This window comes from Cannabis sativa, chromosome 2, assembly GCF_029168945.1.
Source record: "Cannabis sativa cultivar Pink pepper isolate KNU-18-1 chromosome 2, ASM2916894v1, whole genome shotgun sequence".
Taxonomy (NCBI): Eukaryota; Viridiplantae; Streptophyta; class Magnoliopsida; order Rosales; family Cannabaceae; genus Cannabis; species Cannabis sativa.
This window is the reverse complement of record NC_083602.1, coordinates 54,713,902-54,723,219: the sequence shown is the minus strand read 5'-3', so window position 1 is coordinate 54,723,219 and position 9,318 is coordinate 54,713,902.

Below are 9,318 nucleotides of genomic sequence, written 5' to 3'. Positions count from 1 at the left end.
GCCCCTATAAACTCTTTCTTTACAATTTGGCCCTTACTTAGTGAAAATTTTACAAATAGACATAGTCTAATTTGTGAATTATAATTGATTAATCAAAACCAATTACATGAGTCTTACAAGCAATATTATCTCAACTAGTGGGGGGACCATGGGTCTATATAACCGAGCTTCCAATAAGTAGATCAAGAATTTAGCACTAAAATTCACTAACTTATTAATTCTTCGTTGAATCCACGCATAGAACTTAGAATTGCACTCTCAGTATATAGAATGCTCTATATGTTCCACCATATAGACACATCATTAGTTATCCATTGTTATAATCCTAATGTGATCAATTATCCTCTATATGAATGATCTACACAGTAAAGGGATTAAATTATCGTAACACCCTACTATGTATTTTATCCTTAAAACACTTGACCCCGTATAAATGATATTTCAGCTTATGTGAAATGAGATCTCCACCATCATTAGTAAACTCTTGTTGTAGATTATCATATCAGTAAAACCCTGTGTCTGATAAATCTAGGAAACTTTATTCACATAGTCATGTTTACTTTCCAATGTGTTGACGGCACAATAAACAGGATCAAGTATGTGAAAAGGGTTTCAGATGAATCTATACATTATGTACATATAATCATGAAATAAATCATGTGAACCATGTGTTGGAAATTATTTTACCAGGATCTTATATCTACTCACAAGTATGTTGTTTAACACCCTAAATATGAACTTTCTAAAACGATGAAATAAACACATATAAAGTTTAGGAAACCTTACATTGGGTGCAGTGGAATAATATGACTCCTTCCGTTCAGATATCTAGCCCTTGATTCCTTTCTGTAGCAGAGCATTATCAATATACGAACTGGATCTCTTTCTCTGAATCTTTGATGCTGAAACTCCTTTGCTGATGATCTTTCTTCATGATCTTCCTCACTATGATTGAGGTATTGCTTGATGTGTGTGGGCACTACTCATACACTAAGGATTTCGAAATTCAAGAGGGAAGAGAAAGAAGAAGTGGCAGCTAAAGATAGGGAGAGAGAAAGGCTCAGGTTTTTCTCTGAAGGAAAAATAGAAAATTTAAGTGTAATTTTCCTGAAGCCTTCACTATCTATTTATAGCATTCCACTAGGGTTAGGTTTGAATTATTTGGCATTAAAATAATGAAAATATCAGTTTAAATTTCCTACAAAAGTGGTTGGCCCTATACTAGTGGATTTGGGCCTTACTTTTTGCAATTTTGCAGTTTTACCTTTTCTGCATCTGATTTTCTCAAAAACGCCAATTTTCTAATTCAACCATTTAAATGTCAATTCTAACTATTTAATAACTATAAATAATTATTAAATAATATTGTCATTTATCATATTTATTAATTGAACCATACAAAGTATCATAATTAACAAATATGCCCCTATTAACTCTTTCTTTACAATTTCACCCTTACTTAGTGAAAAATTCACAAATAGACATAGTCTAATTTGAGAATTATAATTGATTAATCAAAACCAATTACATGAGTCTTACAAGAAATATTATCTCAACTAGTGGGGGGACCATGGGTCTATATAACCGAGCTTCCAATAAGTAGATCAAGAATGTAGCACTAAAATTCACTAACTTATTAATTCTTCGTTGAATCCACGCATAGAACTTAGAATTGCACTCTCAGTATATAGAATGCTCTATATGTTCCACCATATAGACACATCATTAGTTATCCATTGTTATAATCCTAATGTGATCAATTATCCTCTATATGAATGATCTACACAGTAAAGGGATTAAATTATCGTAACACCCTACTATGTATTTTATCCTTAAAACACTTGACGCCGTATAAATGATATTTCAGCTTATGTGAAATGAGATCTCCACCATCATTAGTAAACTCTTGTTGTAGATTATCATATCAGTAAAACCCTGTGTCTGATAAATCTAGGAAACTTTATTCACATAGTCATGTTTACTTTCCAATGTGTTGACGGCACAATAAACAGGATCAAGTATGTGAAAAGGGTTTCAGATGAATCTATACATTATGTACATATAATCATGAAATAAATCATGTGAACCATGTGTTGGAAATTATTTTACCAGGATCTTATATCTACTCACAAGTATGTTGTTTAACACCCTAAATATGAACTTTCTAAAACGATGAAATAAACACATATAAAGTTTAGGAAACCTTACATTGGGTGCAGCGGAATAATATGACTCCTTCCGTTCAGATATCTAGCCCTTGATTCCTTTCTGTAGCAGAGCATTATCAATATCTGAACCTGGATCTCTTTCTCTGAATCTTTGATGCTGAAACTCCTTTGCTGATGATCTTTCTTCATGATCTTCCTCACTATGATTGAGGTATTGCTTGATGTGTGTGGGCACTACTCATACACTAAGGATTTCGAAATTCAAGAGGGAAGAGAAAGAAGAAGTGGCAGCTAAAGATAGGGAGAGAGAAAGGCTCAGGTTTTTCTCTGAAGGAAAAATAGAAAATTTAAGTGTAATTTTCCTGAAGCCTTCACTATCTATTTATAGCATTCCACTAGGGTTAGGTTTGAATTATTTGGCATTAAAATAATGAAAATATCAGTTTAAATTTCCTACAAAAGTGGTTGGCCCTATACTAGTGGATTTGGGCCTTACTTTTTGCAATTTTGCAGTTTTACCTTTTCTGCATCTGATTTTCTCAAAAACGCCAATTTTCTAATTCAACCATTTAAATGTCAATTCTAACTATTTAATAACTATAAATAATTATTAAATAATATTGTCATTTATCATATTTATTAATTGAACCATACAAAGTATCATAATTAACAAATATGCCCCTATTAACTCTTTCTTTACAATTTCACCCTTACTTAGTGAAAAATTCACAAATAGACATAGTCTAATTTGAGAATTATAATTGATTAATCAAAACCAATTACATGAGTCTTACAAGCAATATTATCTCAACTAGTGGGGGGACCATGGGTCTATATAACCGAGCTTCCAATAAGTAGATCAAGAATGTAGCACTAAAATTCACTAACTTATTAATTCTTCGTTGAATCCACGCATAGAACTTAGAATTGCACTCTCAGTATATAGAATGCTCTATATGTTCCACCATATAGACACATCATTAGTTATCCATTGTTATAATCCTAATTTGATCAATGATCCTCTATATGAATGATCTACACTATAAAGGGATTAAATTACCGTTACACCCTACAATGTATTTTATCCTTAAAAAACTTGACCCCGTATAAATGATATTTCAGCTAATGTGAAATGAGTACTCCACCATTTATGTTCGTTTGGTCAAGCTCGAAGGAGATCATCCTTTTCTTACTATTCGCCAGATAGAAGCTATAGATTCCATGTTTATGCTAGCGCTCCCACTCAATTGCACTACCGTGTTCCCAAAATGTACGTATCACCCTGACCTAAAAGTAGGCTTAACTAACAAATCAAAGAACACGAATAGCCTCTCGAGATTGAGCCTAATCATATCAGGATTAAGATCATTTAATCTAGGATCAACTAGGCGATATTGACTTGAATAGATATTACGGTAAGTTTAATAAATCTAAGTCAAAGTTCAATATCGGTTCCTTCCGATGCATACTCCATGCATCCAACCTGAGCTTTACTTTAACCAATGCTCTGGAAAGAACATAGCACTTCTCCAAATGCAAGTAAACTCTGTTGTAGATTATCATATCAGTAAAACCCTGTGTCTAATAAATCTAGGAAACTTTATTCACATAGTCATGTTTACTTTCCAATGTGTTGACGACACAATAAACAGGATCAAGTATGTGAAAAGGGTTTCAAATGAATTTATACATTATGTACATATAATCATGAAATAAATCATGTGAACCATGCAACATTAAATGTTATTTCTGATCTATATTAATAAGTAAATCTGATTATATTGAAATGAGTTTTATTTAGGGCATAAAACCCAACACCATGCAACATTAAATGTTATTTCTGATCTATATTAATAAGTAAATCTGATTATATTGAAATGAGTATTATTTAGGGCATAAAACCCAACAAACTCCCACTTGCACTAATATAAAACAAAAAAGTGTGTTTCAAATAATCTCAACACCTTGATATACAAATCAAGTGTAGTAGTAGTAAACTCCTCGTAATAGGATCTGAAAGGTTGAATTAACCACAACCTTTTCTCCACTATTACTCTTCCTTTAATCACAAAATCATTGATAATGTGAAATTCCTCTCTATATGTCTACTCTCTTGGGATACTGGATTCTATATCTTTGGCAACTACTTTTGGTTAATTAGGAAATTAACACTAGTAGTTTAAGGCAATTTGGAATGATGCCAAAAATGTATAGAACTTTCCTTAGACTGAATAAGTACCTATCCTGCAATCTTAACATTCAGTCCCTCTCTGGTAGACCTAGAGACTTCAGATAGGTTTTTACACTTCTCCAAAATCACTATTCCACCCCCAGAGTAACCACCATCTTATCAGAAATATTTACTAGCACATAGGCAAATTTCGAAATCTGATGTGGTGTAGTCTAAGAGTTCTAAACACACTCTTATAGACTAACATATAGTTCCTCTTCTTAATCTTAGGATTTACTTGATTGTCTTCCAATGTTCTTCTCTTGGATTAATCTGATACCTACTTATTACTCCCACTCAACAACAGGTGTCTGGTCTAAGGCATACAAAAGCATATCTAAGACCTCTCACTGTTGATATAAGAAATTCTTTCATGGCTTTATCTTTTCTGGAATAGTTAAGACTTTTCCTTAGATAAATAAAATCTATGCCTAAGAAGTTGTGAAGCTTCTATAGATTGCCATTAGAAAGAAAATGCTTTAGCATCTTACTAAAATAAGTTGCTTGCATTAGAGTAAGTAATTACCAGGTATACCACAAGCCATAGGTTTAGATAAACTCAAACCTATAATACTAGGAACAAGAAGTTTGTTAAGTCCATAGAATAGACTTATTAACTAAAATTTCCTTTTATGTCCTTGTAATAGAAAACTTTAGGTTATTCCATGTGAATGGATTAAACCATAGTTCTATTGGCTTTCTTCTTAGTTTCTTATCTTGACAATCCATTACTTGTTTAAACTCACAATGGATTTTAATCACTAGTGTCTCCCAAGTCATAAGAAGGTGAGTTCTTAGAAACTCTCCCACTACGGCAAGGTACCATGAATTATGTCGAAGAAAACTAAATGGTATTGATCTCTTCGGTTGTGACAAGACAACAGAGGCAGTGGGATCATCATATGTTATATAAGATGATAGAACACTTTTGGAATCAAGAAAAATATCTCCTTTATTTGCTACTTGTTTTTCAGACTTAGTCATTTTCTTAGAAAAGTAGTATTTGTTTGAACAAACACTTTCTTATCTATTGACAATGGGATGGTCCACCCCTAATCACTTAGAATAGCTAACAAACCATGGTTAATGGTTCTAGCTTTTCTTAAGATTTTGATTAGGTCATCCATGAATCTAGTAATGATTTACATTAAGTATACAACCATTACATCATTCTGAAATTGTATTACCATAGAAGGAATTAGGCAACGACTACTAACTAATCATCAATATGCAACTCGAAATTTCTGGGGAGGTAAGTTTGGATATAATTCAAAAATCAATTTAATGATCTTTGAACTGCATATATACTAACTATTTCTCCACCCCTATCAGTTCGCAAGATCTTTAACCACTTACCTTAATGGTTTTAACCATTGCTAGAAATTAATAAAATTTTTCAAACATTTCAAATTTCTTTGCTAAAAGGTATAATCTTGAGTTATCGTTTTAAGAATATAACGATAAACTCATATCCACCCCTGAATGTACATCCATCTGCGAATGAGATGAACTACTTTCAGTGGATATAGGCATATTAACTCTTTGCAGAGCTTGATCTTGTCAATTCCATTATGAACAAGATACAAATGCCATAGATTAAAAAAAAATGTGGTTGAGTCTTTTGATGACTTAGGTGTAGTTACATCAATGAGTTCATAGAATACTGCAAGTGGATCCTGGTCACAGATTACCTAACTCATATTCCATACAGTTTGAATCCATTAATAAAAGATGGATATTAAACACTTGAGAAAGTGTAACTGTATTGTATCTGGAATTAGAAATATAAGAAAATTTCTGTTTGGATTCTAAAATTAAAGTCAAAGACTTAAATTCAACCAAATATAATGAGTAATTCTTTCTTGGACCACCACTACTATTTAAACTCTAAGTCAGATTTGCCCATACAAGTAGGAGATTTCTAAGATTGAGGATTTATATCAACTGGGAATAGAATTTCGGGATTATAATCATATGCGTCATATAAAATGACATGAAATGATTTATAGACCATTCATCCAATGATATGTTTTTAAAGCTAATTCGAAATGAATAAGCTAAGAGGAATTAGGATAATTTCGTTTAAAATAAGAATCCAACGATGCTTCGATTAGCGAAAGTCAAAGTAATCTTATTTATACAATCTTCTTGTTTCATATTGTAAAAATACTAGTCTAAGGTGTCATCAATTGATGAACAGCTAGATGTCGCATATACAATATTTATCTTTCGAGATCTAACACTATTATGTATGTCTAATGGTGAAAATCCACTAGGGATTTATCTCATTAGATAAACAAGCCAAGTTAGACCAACAATGAAGATTCGAAATTAAACTACAACTTAATAACAGAAAATAACATGGTTCAATATAAATTCATACACAATTCAGAAATTATAAGCATATAGCAAGTAGGAATGACAAGTGAAAATACTAAAACTTATAATCCTAAATAATTTCCAAGGTTTTCAACAAACTGATATCAGTGTCCCGTTTAGGCGAGAGTCAAGGCTACCATTCATTGAATAGAGTTGTCAGCTCGTCTAAAATGTTAAACATTCTAGCAACCTTTTATTCGATCAAGATTGGAATTCAGCGTTGTCCCGTTTAGGCGAGAGTCAAGGCAATCTATCTTATGAGCTTCCACCATTGTTTCATAATTTGCAAGTCAAGTATGGTCGCCACCATTAGGGTTGTTGTCGAGCAAATTTTGACAACACCAGTTTTGTGCGAGTATTCAAGAGCTGCTTGAATACCAAATAATAGTTATGCGAGTACTCACTTAGAATGGCGAGTACTCAAAGAATATAATGTATGATGTATGCGAGTATTGTAAATAGTATAAAATAGACACAGAAAAATATAGTGGTTCAGCAGGAGCTTCGGGCTCGGCCTGCCTAATCCACTGTTCAAAAGAGTCTCTTGCTCTGTCTCTTTATTCAGATCAGCCCCCTTTGAGTGGAGGGGGAAACCTCTACTTATAGGTAGTAGGCATCGGTTACAAATAATGGTCATAATGAGACCGTTACAAAATAATAATGATAATGATAATAATTGGCTTATTAATCAAATTAATTACAACGGTTATAAAATATGTGTAAGGTTTGTCATGAATGCTCCTTGAATGTTTGACTGTTGACTTTTGTTGATTGGTGTATGTATTTGCGTCTTTCCCTATTGATACTGCGACTTCACCAAATATGCGAGGTGTGCCTTTCTTAATATAGCGAGATCTCTTTTAGTTAATATTGCGAGATTCTTTCTTTCGGTACTGCGAGTACTATAATATTGCGAGTCACCTTCAATACAACGAGTTCTCTATAGACAAGTCTTTCTCGCGGGGAGGGTAAATTTATGCCTATAACACATGCCCCTAGTTCTTCAGTATAGCTTGCTCTGTGCTGGAGAACTTAAAATAGTCCAAGCCCGCGTTTGTCGATGATCATGATGCCTTATTCATGTTGTGCGTCACATTTTTGATTGGTTATCTAAACTCGCAGCTTTCTTATAAGACCATCGCACAATAAAAATGTGAATCTCGCGGGATTCTTTTGGATGTGTGAACCGCTCGTGGTTCATATTGATGCATGGACCTCGCGGGGTTTTTATCGGTGTATGAACCTATCGGGGTTCTTATGAACCTTGTGAGGTTCTAATTGATGCATGATGTAACGCCCTAATGCTAAGGCACGCTACAGTGCTTTTTCAATTAATGTGCAAACTTTGCTAATCAAAGTAATTTCTCGAAAAACGTGTCAAATTGAAATTTTTTGCTTTAAATATTAAACTTTGAAATTTAATAAAATATTTACAAGTGCCGGGATCCCGATTTTTAAAACTTTACAATCTTTACTTTATAAATATACATCCCAAAATATACAGATTTACAGGTCGCACAGCGACATTCAAAATACAACTCCCAGATGTCCCGAGACCGAACACTCCAGGTCGCGCTGCTTGACATGTACAATCTCACCCGAGCTCAGGATCACTCCTGTTCAGCCTTCGCCTTTCCTTTACCTACACATGGGAGCAGAAACTGTGAGTCAACAGACTCAGTAAGAAATGCATATAACATACCATATAATTTCCGACCTGTAAATAGGCGCCCATACACCTATTTACAGAGCTTAACAGATGAGCATGAACGTTCAATACCAGGGTACAACCACTATACCACATACACAACGTACCTCGCCGTACGAGTGTTGGTAGGGTTTATCCCGATCACTGAGTATCACTGAGTGATGTACCACACACCTTAGCATTTTCTATGCTTGTGTTGGTATCACTGTACCGTACTCAAATTAACAACAATCACTGTACCAATACACTCACACAAGTGTTGGTAGTGTTTAACATAATTCAAGCATGCATATATAAACACATATACACACATTCAGATAACCACATCATACATTATACACAGTTCTTACCTGTTTTCCGAATTCAAGTGTGCTGGCCGACCTGAACGGAATTCACGTGCTAGATGGATGCCCTAATCACAATAACGGTAACACAGATAAGTGACTCGCCAAATCACTTTTCGGGACTTAAAACTCGAAACCAAAAGTTTCCCTATCAATATACCTCATGGCAATACCCTATATAACCCAAAATTGGCTAAAACTAGGGTTCTGGAAAAACTCCCAACAGGCAGACCGGATCCAACCGGTATCCCGGTTCTGGGTCACCAACCGGTCGACCGGTTGGTATAGACCAACCAGAACCGGAATTCCGGTTCATCTGCAGAAACCTAAAAAATTCTCTCCCTTGATTCAAATCAAGCCCAATCTTTACCAAACTCTCCAGAGCTCCTAATCAAGGCATACACAATAAAACCCAGCCAGTATTTCACAGAAAAACTCAGTGTAAACAAATATGCCATTAGAGATCAAAACTTTGAACTCAAAGTTCAA